Raw genomic sequence first — 17,072 nt, forward strand, 5'->3', positions numbered from 1 at the left:
GGTTGGTGAACACATCTATGTGCTGGGAGAGAGGGGCACCCTGATTCCATGGGGATGAAAGCTTGTGTTCAGCATCCTCCCGTATCTCACCCTATGTGTCTCTTCATTTGACTAGCCCTGATTTATATCCTTGATAATAAAACCATAGCTATAAATATAGTACTTGGTGAAAATCTGTGAGTTGTTCTAGTGAACTATCAAACCTGAGGGTCATGGGAATCTCTGAATTTGTAGCCAGTTTTTCAGAAGGCAGATGGCCTGGAGATCCCCAAACTTGTGCCTAGTGTTTGAAGGGAGGGCAGTCTTATGAAGGACTGAGCCCTTAACTTGTGGGGCATCAGGGCTAACTCTGGGTGGTCAGTGTTAGGATGCATTGTAAGGCCCCCCAGTATTACAGGGGCCCACTGGTAGCATTGATTTCACTGGCGTGGTAGGAATGGAAGCTTGATTATAGTTGCTTTAGAAGAGAATATGAGGAAGTAAGTGGAGACACAAGTATAGACAACTGCTTTGGGAGTTTTTCTGGAAAGGGGAACAGAAAAATACAATGGTAGAATGACACTAAACTGCCCTCTAACGTTGATTATTGATGTATAAGGGTGTAAAGCCCTAGATAGGCATTTGTAAAAGTTATTTTGAAAGAGCATGTATGTATTATGTGGTGTTATGGTTTGAATATGGTCCCTCCAAAATTCAGATGTTGCCAATGCATTAAGAGGTAGAGCCTTTAAGAGGTGATTAGGCCATGAGGACTCTTCCCTTGCAAATGGGATTAAGGTCCTTATAAAAGAGGCTTCACACAGCATTCAATGTCTTGCTCGTTTGATTTCTGCCACATGAGGATGCAGCATTTGTCCTCTCCAGAGGAGGCAGCTCTCACCAGACAGCCGAACCTGCTAGCACCTGTTTCTTGGACTTTTCATCTTCCAGAATTATGGGAAATGAATTTTCTGTTCTTTATCAGTTACCTAGTCTGTGGTATTCTGTTATAGCAGCACAAAATGGACAAAGATGTGGCCGTGGTTAACAAGTTGTATGGAAAGAGTATCCCGCAGTAGGTAGAGAAGTAATGTTGAAATACTTGAATGGCACAGTTGATCTGAGGACAAAGAAAGGTGAGGAACATGGCAGGGAAAGCAATGGGAACTGAGCCAAAGTGGGGCTGCCTAGGGAGGTGGGGGCCTGGATGACTAACGAGTGGGGCCACCACTGCCCTGAAGGATTCCAAGTATCACAAAGACCCCAGCAAGAGAATCATTTTACAAATTGATTGATGAGGCTTCTCAGCATTAACTGCCTGTACAATGACCGAGAGCAGGCAATGTGTACTCCGTGAACTGTGAGTTTATGCCTTTTTTTTTTTTTCGAGATGGAGTCTCACTCTGTCACTCAGGCTAGAGTGCAATGGCATGATCATGGCTCACTGCAACCTCTGCCTCCTGGGTTCAAGCAATTCTTCTGGTTCAGCCTCCTGAGTAGCTGGGATTACAGGTGTGCACCACTATGCTTGCCTAATTTTTGTATTTTAGTAGAGATGAGGGTTCGCCATGTTGGCCAGGCTGGTCTTGAACTCCTGAAGTCAGGGTGATCTGCCTGCCTTGGCCTCCCAAAGTGTTGGGGTTACAGGCGTGAGCCGCTGTGCCTGGCCTGAGTTTATGCCTTTCTACTTAGGATCCCCAGCACGGTATTTGGCATAAAGTACACATTCAATAAGTGCTTGCTGAATGAATGAAGCTTTCCTGAGGATACCCACTTTGTCTAGCTTGAACCTCAAATTCTTCCAAACTGTGCCTTCAGATCGCCTAAATATCAACTGGGCAGATAAAGTGCTGGTGAGCCAGAACTGGACAGTCACCTACTGGGGACTTTTGAAAAGGAACTCCTGAATGTAGATGGCCCCTCTTGTCTTTGTCAGCGTAAGATTCCTTGACTCCATGACCAATAGAGAGGCTAAGGGAATAATAATAATGACAATAATTAGAATATCAATAATTAACACATAATTCTTACAATATCCAGGCACTGAGGTAAACAATTGGCTTCATTATTTCATTTAATAATACCTATGAGGTGGGTGCCATTACTATCTCCATTTAACAGATGAGGAAACTGAGGTATAGAAAGAACAAGTGACTTGCTCAAGGTTGTCCATGTGTACGTGATAGTCTTGATACGTAGCTTGTCTTAGCCACTAAGCCAGATTGCCTTCAATGTAGAATCACCTGGGGAGCTCTGAAACCTCTCCATACCCAGGTTCTACCCACGATCAATTACATCGGAATGGCCAGGGTGGGAGTGGGCATCAGTATTGTTTAAAGATTCCCAGCTGATTCCAATGGGCGGTAAAGTTTTGGAATCGCCTGTGTGGCTATGTTGCCTCTCCAATGAAGGTAAAAGAGGCCAGTTGCTGAGCTGGGGTGGACAGGGGTGATCTCTCCTCCTTTCCTGCCCTCAGGTACTAGGGCAGAGTGTCTCAGATGAAAGTCATGTGAACAGAGAGACTGAGATTCTTTATTTGTAACTTTTAATTACAAGTTCTCATTCCTACCCCACAGACTCAGGTGAGAGGGCAAGCCGAACTATTATAGAAAAAAAGGATTAAATGGCTATAAGATTTATTATTGTTATTTTTGTCATCATTCCATAATTTAGATCAGCCAGAACAGTTGTGTTCATTTTAATAAGCTAGCGAGTACCACGGGAGAGCCACCTCCAATGTTTCGTGATGATGTATTACATTCAACGTTAACTGCCTAGGCAAAAAAAAAAAAAAAGGCACTGCTCCTCACTTTCCCAGTCATCACCCCCACAGGGAAATTCCTCAGCCTTAAGCTGAATATTCCTGCTGAGTATTTAACCTAGAAACTGAAAAGCCTGTTAATTTATGGAAAGTCTAGCAGGAGAGATCATAAATGACTCTCCCTCTCCATTCGGCGTATGTGTGGAGGAATTTGAAGAATAGGGCCTGTCTTGATTTTGTGGTGTAGCAAGGCCTGGCCATCGATTACAGCCAATAAAACAAAGCAGACAGCCCAAGGGTTGTGGAAGGCACAAAGCAGTTGGCACCATCTGCAATATTTCAGGGCACAGAGTACAGAACGACTTTGGAGTGAGGGTGAGAGGTTATGTTCTAGATGATGCAGCACATAGAAATAATGCATTGTTTGCAAAAAGCACATGACAGCCATGCTTAGGGGGAGGGCAGGGAATGAAGGCACAACACAGCCTGTCACAGAACAGGGTGGCCTTTTCCTCTCCTGGCCCCTGTGTCTGCCTTCTTTTATGGTGCGGGGAGGGTGCTGTTATGTTTCTGGAACCTTCTCTAGCAAAGTTAAGAGTGGCAGCAGGGGCAAGGGAAAGGGTGGAATATATGGGGCATATATGTGAAAGGAAGAATTACCTTTCAGGATGAGGTGGGGGGATGTTACCTATTAGCATCTGCATTTGTTTCTTATTGCTGCCTAATAAATGATCATACATTTAGTAGCTTAAAACAACACCTGCTTATGAACTCACTGTTCTGAGGTCGAAAGGTTGGGTGCAGCATGTCTGGGTTCTCTATTCAGAATTTTGCAAGGCTGAAATTGAGGTGTTGACCAGATACTGGTCTTGTTAGAAGGCATGACTGAAAAAGAATCTGCTTCCCAATCTCATCTGTGTCGTTGCCACAATTCAGTTCCTTATAGTTGTAGGACCGGGGTCCTGTTTCCTGGTTGGCCATCAGCTGATGACCACCTGCGTTCCTTGCCTGTGACCTCCTCCATCTTCAGCGGCAGAAATAGGGAAGGTTCCCTACAATGAAATCTCTCTTGCTAAGAATAGTCCTGGCTCTTGAGAGTTTACTTGATTAGGTGAGGCCCACCAATAGTGATCTCCGTTTCTTGAGGTCAACTGTTTTGGGACCTTGGTTACATTGACAAAATCCTGTCACAGCAGCACCTAGATTCATGTTTGATTAAATAACTGGGAGAAAGGGGGTATACAGCAGGGGACAGGGCAATCTTGGGTACCGTCTTAAAATTCTAACCCCATCTCTACTAAAACTACAAAAATTAGCCGGGCATGGTAGTGGGTGCCTGTAAGCCCGGTTACTTGGGTAGTTGAGGCAGGAGAATCACTTGAACCCGGGACGCAGAGGCTGCAGTGAGCCAAGATCGTGGCATTGAACTCCAGCCTGGGTGACAAGAGTAAAACTTCATCTAAAAAAAACAAAACAAAACAAAACAAAAAAAATCTGCCTACAGCAGCATCTTAAGCAAAGTTCCTAAAAACATATGAGTGAGTATGAGCAGGGTATGGACCCAATTCTGGGCATATCCACAGTCCTCATTGTTCACTACAATGCTTGGTCTGTGAAGCTAGCCTTAGAATGGTAATAAAGGCTTCACGCAGTGAATGTTTGTTTTATCGATGGCTAATGGAAATGCTAACATCAACTCATCAAGGAGACCTAAGGCTGAACTTTCCACCGATTTACTGCAGGCTCAGTGAGGAAGGAGAGCTGGCGCTGTTGGAGGAGGGGAAATACAGAAGCATCTTGATGAAAGTAGCTTTATTATACTGTCCACTTAGATGCTGCATATCACACGTTAAAACAACAAGCAAAATATTATGTTAGAAATAAAATGTTGGAGGACATTTTAAAAAAATATCTTTGTAAAGGGAAATAATTATTAATTCTTTCTCTGATGAGGCAAAGACAGAGCCCACTAAGAGATGCAGAGTGTAGACCCTGCTGAGGAATGTGGCTCACGTGATATGAAAGGCCACAGCATAGAGTTTCGTGGGGAAGAAGCATAAAAACAAATCAAGGGTGGTTGAGTTGCCTAGAGAGGAGGAGATAAGAATTGAAGAGGCTCCAAGGACATAACTCTGCCAATGCCTATGGGATTTCTTTTTTTTTTTTTTTTTTTGAGATGGAGCCTCGCTCTGTTGCCCGGGCTGGAGTGCAGTGGCCGGATCTCAGCTCACTGCAAGCTCCGCCTCCCAGTTTTACGCCATTCTCCTGCCTCAGCCTCCCAAGTAGCTGGGACTAAAGGCGCCCGCCACCTCGCCCGGCTAGTTTTTTGTTTTTTTTTTTTTTTTAGTAGAGACGGGGTTTCACCGTGTTAGCCAGGATGGTCTCGATCTCCTGACCTCGTGATTCGCCCGTCTCAGCCTCCCAAAGTGCTAGGGTTACAGCCTATGGGATTTCTTAGCAGAGTGAAAATTATTGATATAAACATTGATTTATCTTTGAGTCACTCACATACTAAGTGTCAGACATTTGGCTGGATGCGGGAATACAAACATGTCCCCTTTCCTCCAAGAGCTCACAATGGGAGAGACGAGGACAAAGGAGGAAAGTTGTAATGTCCAGGGCTGAGTGTAGGGAGAGCAATGCACTCGGGAGGTGGCATAGCCCGGAGCATGCACCCAACTGCACCAAAGAGGGTGTGTCAGAAAAGCCTGAGCCCAGTGTCACAGGGGGACCAGAACAATTTGATACTTGTCCACCTTCAAGATATGTGCATCTCATAGGTAACAAGAATGCCTGGCCTAGTGCCAGACTCCAAAGGAGCATTCGGGAAACATTAATCATCATGGTCATCTCATACTGTGGCCCCTTCCCCCTCCCCCACATACCTTCTTAGAATTTTGGGTCTGGAAGGGGCTGTAGATCAAGTCAGATCTACTCATTGTCATGTGGAAACTAAGTGCTGCAAGGTGAACAGCCCAACCAAAGGCACACAGTTTGTCCATCGCCGGTGTAGTTAGCACTCCTGTTTCCCAACCAGAGTGCTTTTTCAGTGGCTCTCAAATTTAAGCATGCATCAGAAGCACCTGGAGAGCTTGAGAAACCAGAGATTGCTGGGCCCTCCTGCCAGAGATTCTGATTATTCAGTTAGTCTGGATGGGGCCTGAGAATCTGCATTTCTTTCCTCCTTTTCTTTTTTTGAGATGGGGTCTCGCTCTGTTGTCCAGGCTGGAGTGCAGTGGTGCGATCATGGCTCACTGCAGCCTTAAACTCTTGGGCTCAAGCAATCCTCCCAACTCAGCCTCCTGAATAGCTGGGACTACTGGGGTTCACTACCATGCCTGGCTAATTAAATTTTTTTTAATAGTGACTGGGTCTCCTTACGTTGCCCAGGCTGGTCTCAAACTCCTTGTCTCAAGTGATCCTCCCTCCTACGGCCCCCAAAGTACTGGGACTACAGGCATGAGCCACCACAGCCCGGCCAAGAATCTGGGGTGATACTGATGCTGCGGATGCTTCGAAAGCAACTGCTCTGTATTACGCTCTCTCATTCACTGCTGTACAAAGTGCTTGCAAAGGGTTAACAGAACATCAAATGGTTGGTAATTTTACAATGGACATTGACAAATGTGGCCTTGGAGGAAACTCACTAGAGTGAGGAATGACTCCCCAGAGGAAATGGCCAAAAGGTTTTCACCAGGGCGGTGAGCGGGGAGGATTTCAGGAAGGTTGGAATTAAGGAGGAAGCCATTTGCCTGCCTACACCCTCCTGTATCCCCATGTTGGTGACAGAACAAAAGATAGAGCAGTCAGCATTACCTGAAGTGACTTGGAGGTGATTAATACTCAGAGCTCCTGGAGCAGAAAGGTGGGCATGCAAGTTGCAATTAAGATGATAAAGAACGCTGCTTAGCAGCAAGCTGGGGTGTGAGGCTGGTGAGGAGGAGGGCTACTGCCTGTCTCTTGCTCTGCAGAGACTACTATTGAGATATAGGGATGGGGTTTCTGATGCTTCCAGGCTCATCAGGAGAGAGAAGAAAGGTAATTAGAAAGGTTATTTTCAAGACATGGGAGTTGTTTTTTTGTTTGTTTGTTTGTTTGTTTCCCTCTCTGGAAGGAAGGATGGAGATCCAGCAGTTACTGATAACCACGTTGATGAGGATTTCATGGGTGGCGGGTGGAAAAAGTGATCATGATTTGGTTTAAATTCAGACTGTGTCTAGCCTAGCTAGTAATTGATGGAAGGAAGTAAAGGACCCGAGGGGCTCTCCGTGTGATTCATAAGTCTTGTGTGAAATTTGAAGGCAGCACAGGTTACATACACAGAGCCAGCCCTACCATATGGAAGAAAATCATTTCCAGTGCCTCTTTGTCTCCTATTTCTGTGCTCTTTCTGCTATTTTGGACACCCTGACCTTTCTCTCCAGGGCTAAGTGGAAGCTCTGAGGCATCATAAAAAGTCTTATTCCCCAAGTAAACTGCTGTAGGGTGCATTAACTAAATTCACACTAACTCACCAAATGGTGACTTAATGCCTCTATTTAGGTCACTGTCTAATTCTGACAAATAACCCTATAATGGTGGAAGGGAGGCGGAGAGGGGCAGAGGTTCGCAGCAGATGTGTGTATCCACCTGCCCTTAACATTTCTGCTTGAATGTCTAATTCGCATCTCACTTGCCATGGCCAAACCTGAACCCTACCTTTGCTGCTTGCCTTACCCCAACGTGTTCCTCTTCGTCTTCTCCACCGCACGAAATGGTACTAGGTTTCATCTTTGAATCCTCTCGGGCAAATCCATCAGCCGTATCTGGTAGTATCTTTTTAGATTTACCTTCAAAACACATACTGAATTCAACCTCCTCTCACCTCTGTGTTCCCACCTTAATTTAAGCCTTAGCCACTCGCATCTCTTGCTTCAAATATGGCAGCCTGGACTCCTGTGTCCACACTCCGTCATTACAGGTAGTTGTGCACAGAGCAGCTCTTTAAAACAATTCATCTTTAAAGCAAAAACAAGCAAAAGAAGGAGATCAGATTATGTTGCTTCCTCTGACCTCAACTTCCCTATGGTTTCCCCCAAGAATCAGCCTAAAATCCCCCGTTCTTACTGTGTCTGTCAGGCTCTACCTGACTTGACCCCGCCCAGCCCCTCCATTTCACCTTCCTCTCCCTCTGACTCCCTCACCCTGCCCTGGCCATGTTCTTTCATCTGCCCTTTGAACACCCCTCTCTCATTCCCATCCCAGAGACTTGGCACTTGTTTTCCCCTCTGACTGGCACATCAGTGTGTGCAGATGGTGGATGGATGGAGAACATCCCTGGCAACTCTACTCACCCCACCACCCTGAACTCCCAACTTCTTTACCCTGCTTTTTTTTTTTTTTAATGGAGTTTTGTCCTCTGGTTTGTCTATGTATTTCTTGTCTATCTACCCCTGAGAACATAAGCTCTTTGAGGGCAGGAACTTTGTCATGTTCATGACTGTACTTCACAGTGAGAATAGTGCCTGGCATAGGGAGGGTATCCAGAAGTATTTGTTGGAGGAGCGAGTTCTATTTATTCAGGGCCTCCTAGCTACTAGGGTTTGGGTATGAACTGGGTCATTTATGCCAGTCACAACCCTTGAAGTGGGTATCGTTGTCATTCTTTTACACATGAGGAAATGGGAACTCAGAGAGCCTATGTGACATTTCCAGGATGACACAGTTGGGAAATGGTGACACTGGAATCTGATTTTTGGCCCTTCTGAGGTCCCCTGGCAGATTAATAAATCTGATGTGTTAGGGCTGATATGGTTTGGCTCTGTGTCCCCACCTAAATCTCATCTCAGATTCTAATCTCCACAGGTCTGGGGAGGAACCAGGTGGGAGGTGATTGGATAGTGAGTGAGTTGTCATGACAGCTGATGGTTTTAAAGTGTGGCACTTTCTCATTCTTGCTCATACTCTCTCTTGCCACCTCGTGAAGAAGGTACTTGCTTCTCCTTGCCTTCTGTCATGACTGTAAGTTTCTTGAGGCTTCCACAGCCATGCAGAACTATGAGTCAATTAAACCTCCTTTCTTTATAAATTACCCAGTCTCTGGTAGTATCTTTATAGCAGTATGAGAAGACTAATACAAGGCAAATGAGTCCTCCGAACACATTTCTAATGATGACAGCAATAAGGACCAGTACTTACCAAGTGCCTATACTGTGCTGAAGACTGTTTATTTTCTTCTTAACCTTCTTAGAAATCCTTTGAATCTTTATTTTGTAACAAGAGGAAACAGGAAGCACAGAAAAGTTTAGCAACTTTTCCAAGGTCATTTGGTGGTAAGTAGTGGAGGCAGGATTTGAACCCAGATGACTGGGCTCCAGAGCCTTCCCACACAGACTGACAGTCTCTGTCCTGGGTCTGTGCATATAAACCATTCCTCATCCCTGATCCCCCTGTCATTCTCACCACAAGGGCTGTGCCTTTGTCTGTCTTGTTTTTTTTTTTTTTCTTTTTTTTTTTCTTTACCTGAAACATCCAGAAGACTGTCTGGCACTGAGTGGAAAATTACTTATGTTGAATAAATGAAGGAAGCAGTGAAAGTTTCAAGAGGGAATTTTTATATAATCTAATTAAAATTTCCCCTTTGAGCCAGTAAGTCGTTAACAAATGTTACCATCACAAATGTCTAACGTGAAAAAGAGTTGGCCTGTAAGTTTTTGACTGTATAGAAGCATGAAACAGATACTTATATTTATACAAGGGGAAATATATTACATCTAGAACTCTGTAATATTGTTCTTTCTGACACATTTTAGAATCTGGAAAGGATAGAGCATTAATAAGGGCCAGCAGAGCAGATGCAGGGCTGAAACCGAGGAAAGTGCTATGAATATTCATACATAACACTCATAGAAATGTTTGTGTGTGTACACAAATGTCAGTGTACATGTACAGTGTTTGTATGTAAGTGTGTGTATTATTCAGGGTCTAGTTCAGAAACAGCATCCATGCTAGTTACTTTAACAGAGAGAATTTACTATAGGCAATTGAATAAACAGCTGTTGAAAGACAGGAAAGCAAAAGTGTTCATGAATGAACACAGAAATACTCACTGGAGGAAGCCACTGGAACCTCTAGGACTGGGAGAATGAAGGGGAGAGTTTGGGTTTATTGGAAACCAAAAGCTTGGAGGGAGGCTTCACATGAATGACAGATCTCCAGGGAGAGGACCCTGTCTAACTGCTACTGGTACCCCCAGAGCTTGGAGGAGGAGCCCCTGGAACTGGGACTTAGAGAAGGAGCTGCTACGCATGTGCCTCCTGGGACAGGTTCCAGGTTCCAGGATAGTGAAAAGCAGCTGGAAATCAGAGCCACCTGTCACTGGAACCTATGTGCAGGTGCCGGGATGGAGGGCTATTCCTTGGGTGCTGCTGACAAGAATGGCATCGAGTCCCTTGTTCTGCTCCCACCTTCTAGTCCTCTTCCTGTGCCTGCTACTGGTTGCTTAAGAGGGAAATAGGGAGGCAGCTGGCAAAGGAAAGAGGGAGTTTGCCAAGTTCTGGCCCCAGGATCACCAAACAGATTGAGGAAGGAGAATTTAGAACAGAGAGATGACATTTAATAACAGACAGGCAAAGATCCTTTTCCCGTGCTGATTATCCTCGCATAGCCTTTACGGCAGAGCAAACATTTATTCAGACCTAAATCATGTACCAAGCTGTTCATCACTCATCTCACTGGAAGTTTTCCTGTCAAATAATAGCTTTCCCTACTCCAGTCCTCACGAAGGTGTGGCTACCTAATCTCTATTTGCAACAACATAACAACTCTAATTCAGTTAAATAACAGTAAAACAGCTAACATTTATTGATTATTTACTGTGTGCTAGGTGCATAATATTTATACACTTTATCTCATATAATCCTCATTATAACCCTACCAGATAGGTATTATATTTATCTCCAAGTTACAGATGAGAAAGTGAGGCACTTTAAAATTAACTGATTGACTCAATTTTACAAGTTTATACGTGGCCAAGGCCCAGGACACATGTTCTTATCTTTTCCATGTTACTGCCTCTAGCCATCTACTGAGTAGCTCTGACCTCAGCTGACTTGGGCACTAGAGTTGTGATTAGAATAAGTGCTTTAGAACCAGATAAAGCTGGTTTTAAGTCTGAGCTACTGTTCTTGCTTGCTAAATGGCATTGGAGAAATTGATTAAATTGATTAGAATTTGATGAGAAATTGATTACTAAGCCTCCACTTCCTTATGAACAAGGGAATAAAGATTGTGTCTGCCACAGAGATTATCTTTAAGAATTAAATGAGATAATTCTTATTAACCACATAGTGCAATTCATTACACGTAAGTGCTAACAACAGGTGGCTATTTATAATGGATAATTATCCATTGTTTTGCAGTGTAAAATCGAGAAAGTCTTTGTACTTCAGTCGCGTTACCTGAGAAAGGTGGTAGTTTGTGGCCCACCTCTAAGGGAGACTTCTAGACAATTTTTGGAGGGGACCATTCAGCAGCTCCAGTCTAACAGGCTCCCCTGGCTGTAAAGGAGCTGGAGGCAGAAGCCACCTCCCAAGGGAAAGAGAGAATCAGTGTGGCAGCAGCAGGTGGAGGACGGGCACCTGTGGCAGGTCAGGTCTGCAAGATGCAGAGTGGCAAGAACTAACCAGGACACAGCAGGTAGCTTTACTATCCTTTCTCACATGGGAAGAAGTTTCGTGGAACTCTCCTCCTCCCTCCTGCAGTGGTAGACTGAATGCTGAAGTCTGAATTCATAGAAACTGTGAGTGTGTTACCTTACCTGGTAAAAGGGACTTTGAAGATATGATTAAGTCAAAGATCTTGAGATGGGGTAATGATTCTGGATTATCTGGGTGGGTTCAATGTCATTACAGGCTACTTATAAGATGAGGCAGGAGATTGGAGGAAGAGAAGGGAATGTGACAATGGCATCATAAATTGGAGTGATGAGGTCACAGACAAGGCCAGCAATACAGGCAGCCTCTAGAAGAGACAAAGGAATGGATACTCCCCTGGAATCCTCAGAAGGAATTAGCCCTGTCAATTCTTTTTTATTGGATGGGATCTCCCTGTATTTCCTAGGCTGGCCTCAAATTTCTGGGCTCAAGGGATCCTCCTACCTCAGCCTCCCATGTAGCTGGGACTATAGGCATGAACTACTGCCCCTGGCTCTCAACACTTTTATTTTAGCTCCATAAGACTCAGTTTGGACTTCTAACCTCTGGAATTGTAGATGAATAAATTAGTGTTGTTTCAAGCCACTAAGTTAGTGGCAATTTATTACAGTAGCAATAAGAAACTGATACACTGCCCAACTGACTTAGTAACTCCATCTTTACTCCTTTCTGTCTCTGTAGTTTGGTCATACCTATATTGCAGCACACATCAGATCCAGTTGTGTTTATCTGCTTATCTCCTCTACTAGATAGGCAGTGAAGAGGAGTGGCCCTAAGAGTCTCAGAGCCTATCAGAGGACTTAGTTCATAACAGGCTGCATAAATGTGGGTGAACTGAATTAATGTATAGATGGACAAGAGTGTCCCAAATTGTCTTAAATTTGTGGCTGTCTTAACAGAGGCCTTCTTAAACTACCTGCCTTTGTTTAAATGCATTAAAGATGGTTTTTTTTTAAAAAAAACATACTCTGAATTTATAGCCATGGAAGGGATCCCTGATTCCTTTGGTGTCTATCTAACTGACTCTGGTCAAGGTAAAGATCAAAGCAATAATCTTCCACTAATGAGCTAAGACTATGGAGAAGGACCGGAAGGAGAGAAAATGCACAAAGCTATTTAGAAGAGGAAGTTTCAGTACAAATGTAATTGAAGCAAGAAGTGATCAGAATATGCAGCAACTGTTATTTTAAGGAAAATAAATTCATGAGATTCAAACTTCAGCATGACGGAGAAAAAAGCGATGTTTTTTACATTTTCCACAAGATGTTCAGTAAGATGAATCTGTCAAGAAATCGGGGGGAAAGGTCACACAGAAGCCAGTGGAAAGTTGTGGATGGAATTCATTCTGTCACACGGCATCATCTCAATTAAAATATAACAGGGAGACTGTCAATTAGGCTCACATCTTTTCAGAATCTTCTATATAGAACATTGACAGGGGTTGTTTATTTGATAGCAGAAACTCTCAAGTCTTCCCATTAGGTTTGCAATCTGAGATAATTAATGTGTGAAATGGTCTATTGACTTTATTTTGACGGGAGCTGTCTCAGATATGTGGGAACTGGATAGTAAACAAAGCATTGAGTTCCCTCGGGATGTCCAGGGTTTGTGTTATTTTCTTGGATGGTGTCAGATCTGGGGTACTGTCTATGCTACACCAGGGAGCAATCACTTGGAGACCAGAGTCCTGGGGGAGGACTCACCAGGATGAGGTCTTAGTCATGGATGATAGGCGGGTGGGCGGAACGTGGTACAGAGAGTAGGACCAAGAAAAATCAATTTCACAAGGAAGGGGTGGGTGAAACCCCATCTCTACTAAAAATACAAAAAAAAATTAGCCAGGTGTGGTGGTGGGTGCCTGTAGTCCCAGCTACTCGGGAGGCTGAGGCAGGAGAATGGCATGAACCTGGGAGGCGGAGCTTGCAGTGAGCCGAGATAGTGCCACTGCACTCCAGCCTGGGTGAGAGTGTGAGACTCCTTCTCAAAAAAAAAAAAAAAAAAAAGGAAGTGGTGGGTATGGTGGTGAGCTAATAAATTCGGTTGGTACAAAAGTAAGTGTGGTTTTTGACATTACTTTTTAATGGCAAAAACCACAGGTACTTTTGCACCAACCTATTTGTGGAGGGGTTGCCGATTTCTTTGGTAGGAATACTTCTGTCGAGGCTGATTTCAACTGAGGAGCAAAATTCTTAAAAATTAACAACCAGCTCTTGTTAGCCAGCACAAACCAGCTTCAGCATGACATGGGATGAGTGTATGCTTTTTTAATTTATTTTTTTAATTGAGACAAAATATGCTTATATAATTTACCATCTGTATTCATCTGTTCTTGCACTGCTATAAAGAAATACCTGAGACTGGGTAAGTTATAAAGAAAAGAGGTCTAATTGGCTCACAGTTCCACAGGCTGTACAGGAAGCATGGCTGGGGAGGCCACAGGAACCTGACAATCATGGTGGAAGGCAAAGGGGAAGCAGGCATGTCTTCCGTGGCTGGAGCAGAAGAAAGAGAGAGAGAGAGGAGGGAGGTGCTACACATCTTTTTTTTTTTTTTTTTTTTGGAGACAGAGTCTCACTCTGTCACCCAGACTGGAATGCAGTGGCATGATCTCAGCTTACTGCAACCTCTGTCTCCCAGGCTCAAGCAATTCTCTGCCTCAGCTTCCCAAGTTGCTGGGATTACAAGCACCAACCACCACACCTGGCTAATTTTTGTATTTTTAGTATGGGTTTCACCATCTTAGCCAGGCTGGTCTTTAACTCCTGACTTCGTGATCCACCTGCCTCAGCCTCCCAAAGTGCTGGGATACAGGCATGAACCACCCCGCCCTGCCTTTTTGTTTGCTTGTTTGTTTGAGACCGAGTCTCCCTCTGTCACCCAGGCTGGAGTGCAGTGGTGTAACCTCTGCTGACTGCAACCTCTGCCTCCCAGGCTTAAACGATTCTCCTGCCTCAGCCTCATGAATAACTGGGATTATAGGCATCCATCACCACGCCCGGCTAATTTTTGTATTTTTAGTAGAGATGGTCAGGTCGATTTTGAACTGACCTCAAGTGATCTGCCCGCCTCAGCCTCCCAAAGTGCCAGGATTACAGGCATGAGCCATCACGCCCAGCCTGATTCCATATTTGACCATTGTGAATGGTACTACAATAAACATGGGAGAGCAGATATCTCTTTGATACATTTGTTCTTTTCTTTTGGACAACTATCTCAGTAGTGGAGTTGCTGGATCATATGGCAGTTCTAATTTTAGTTTTTTGAGGAATCTCCATACTGTTCTCCATAGTGGCTGTACTAATTTACATTCCCATTAGCAGTGTATGAGAGTTCCCCTTTCTCCACATTCTTGCCAGCATCTGCTGTTGCTTGTCTTTTTGATACAAGTTAGTTTAACTGGGATGAGAGGATATTGCAAATTGGTTTTGATTTGCATTTCTCCATGATTAGTGATGTTGAACTTTTTTTCATAGACCTCCAGGCTATTTGTATGTCACTGTTGAGAAATGTCTGTTCATATCTTTTGCCCATTTTTTAATTAGATTTTGTTGTTGTTGTTGTTGATGCTATTAAGTTGTTTGAGCTCCTTATCTATTCTGGTTATTAATCATTTGTCACATGGTTTTCCAATATTTTCTTCCTTTCTATGGGTTGTCCCTTCAATGTCTTCATTGTTCATTTGCAGAAGAAAGTTTTTAGCTTGATATAAACCCAGTTCTATATTTTTGCTTTGGTTGCCTGTGCTTTCGAGGTCTTATACAAAAAATATATGTATATTTGCCCAGACCAATGTCCTGGAGTATTTCCCCAATGTTTTCTTCTAGTAGTTTCATGATTTCAGGTCTTAGATTCAAGTCTTTAATTCATTTTGATCTGATTTTTCTGTGTATGGTGAGAGATTCAGGGTCTACTTTCATTCTTGTGTACATAGTTCTCTCGTTTTTCTAGCACTGTGTCTTGAAAAGGCTGTCTTCACCTCATTGTATGTTTTTGCATCTTTGTCAAAGACTAGTTGGTTGTAAATGCATGGATTTATATCAGAGGTCTCTATTCTGTTCCTTTGGTCTATGTGTCTATTTTTATGCCAGTACCATACTGTTTTGGTTACCATGCCTTTGTAGTACATTTTGAAGTCAGGTAAGTGTGATACCTCCAGCTTTGTTCTTTTTGCTCAGGATTGCTTTGGCTATTTGAGTTTTTTTGTGGTTCCATACACATTTGGGAATTTTTTTTTTCTATTTCTGTGGAGAATGTCATTGGTATTCTGATAAAGATTACATTGAATCTGTAAAATGCTTTGCATAGTATTGTCATTTTAACAATACGATTTCCTCCAGCCCATGAGCACAGAGTATCTTTTAATTTTTTTGTGTGAGCACATGTTGTTAAAGGCAGGCAGCAGGGGGATTACAGGATAGGCCAAAGCCTAAATTGAGAAATTGCAGAAATAGGTTGCAGGCAGGCCTAAAGCCTGAGTTTGTCTGGGAAACTTACCCACAATTTAAAGGTCTCACAATAACATTCAGGAATGTGCTGTGGTTGTTACCAGTTTCTTGCATCTGACCGGCAAGTAGGCATGTGACTAGAGTCTCCAGAACTTCTAGAAAAGACAGGAGAATACATGCTGAGAATGAATAATAATAGTGGTGGCCAGGTGCTGTGGCTCACACCTGTAATCCCAGCACTTTGGAAGGCCGAGGCAGCCGGATCACATGAGGTCAGGAATTCGAGACCAGCCTGGCCAACATGGTGAAATCCAATCTCTAGTAAAATACAAAAATTAGCCAGGCCTGGTAGCGGGCACCTGTCATCCCAGGTACTCAGGAGGCTGAGGCAGGAGAATTGTGTGAACCCAGGAAGTGGAGGTTGCAGTGAGCCTTGATTGCGCCACTGCACTCCAGCCTGGGCGACAGAGCAAGACTCTGTCTCAAAACAAAACAAAACAAAACAAAACAACACACACACACACACACACACAAATAATGGTGACTGTTTTTTGATGTTCTACTCTGTGCCAGACATCGTATTTATACGCATTACCTTCAATCTTCCTGATAGCCTTGCGACACAGAGGCTGTTATTTCCATTTCTTAGATGAGATCAGTAAGGTGGAGAGGGGCTTCTCACCTGTCTGACATTGTATTGCTAGTGAGTAGCAAATGCTGGAATTGGAATCCAGATGTTTCTGATTCCAGAGTTGCTCCCTTCTGCTGCTGCTTTCCAGCCCATCAAGTGAGCTGGAAATGGAGGAGACTGACCAGGAGTGGGGATGGGTAAAGGAAAGATGAAGGGTTGAGGGAAGGAGGGGTTGTACAAACCAACTCAGCCTCTGGATGTTCTTACCTGAGGGGAGATGTCTGATTGGGTCAAAGATGGATTAGTTGCAGAGGCTGTCAAAATCCCCGAGTTCTCAGTCACTGGGTTTGGCCTGGGGATAGCACCTGAGGCCATAGATGACACTTGAAGTCAGGTGGCAGCCAAGCTGAGGTTCTGGGCACTGAACCCACTGACCCATTGGCAGCACAACCATGAACCCCACAGGTTGGGGTTTTGGGAGCCAGATACAGCCATTAAGGAGAGAGGGCTGGCATGAAGGAGGCAGAGAGTCAGAAGCACAGCTGGAAAAGTGGGGCTCAAAG

Source organism: Trachypithecus francoisi, unplaced genomic scaffold (assembly GCF_009764315.1).
Source record: "Trachypithecus francoisi isolate TF-2019V2 unplaced genomic scaffold, Tfra_2.0 Lachesis_group10, whole genome shotgun sequence".
NCBI classification, from domain to species: Eukaryota; Metazoa; Chordata; class Mammalia; order Primates; family Cercopithecidae; genus Trachypithecus; species Trachypithecus francoisi.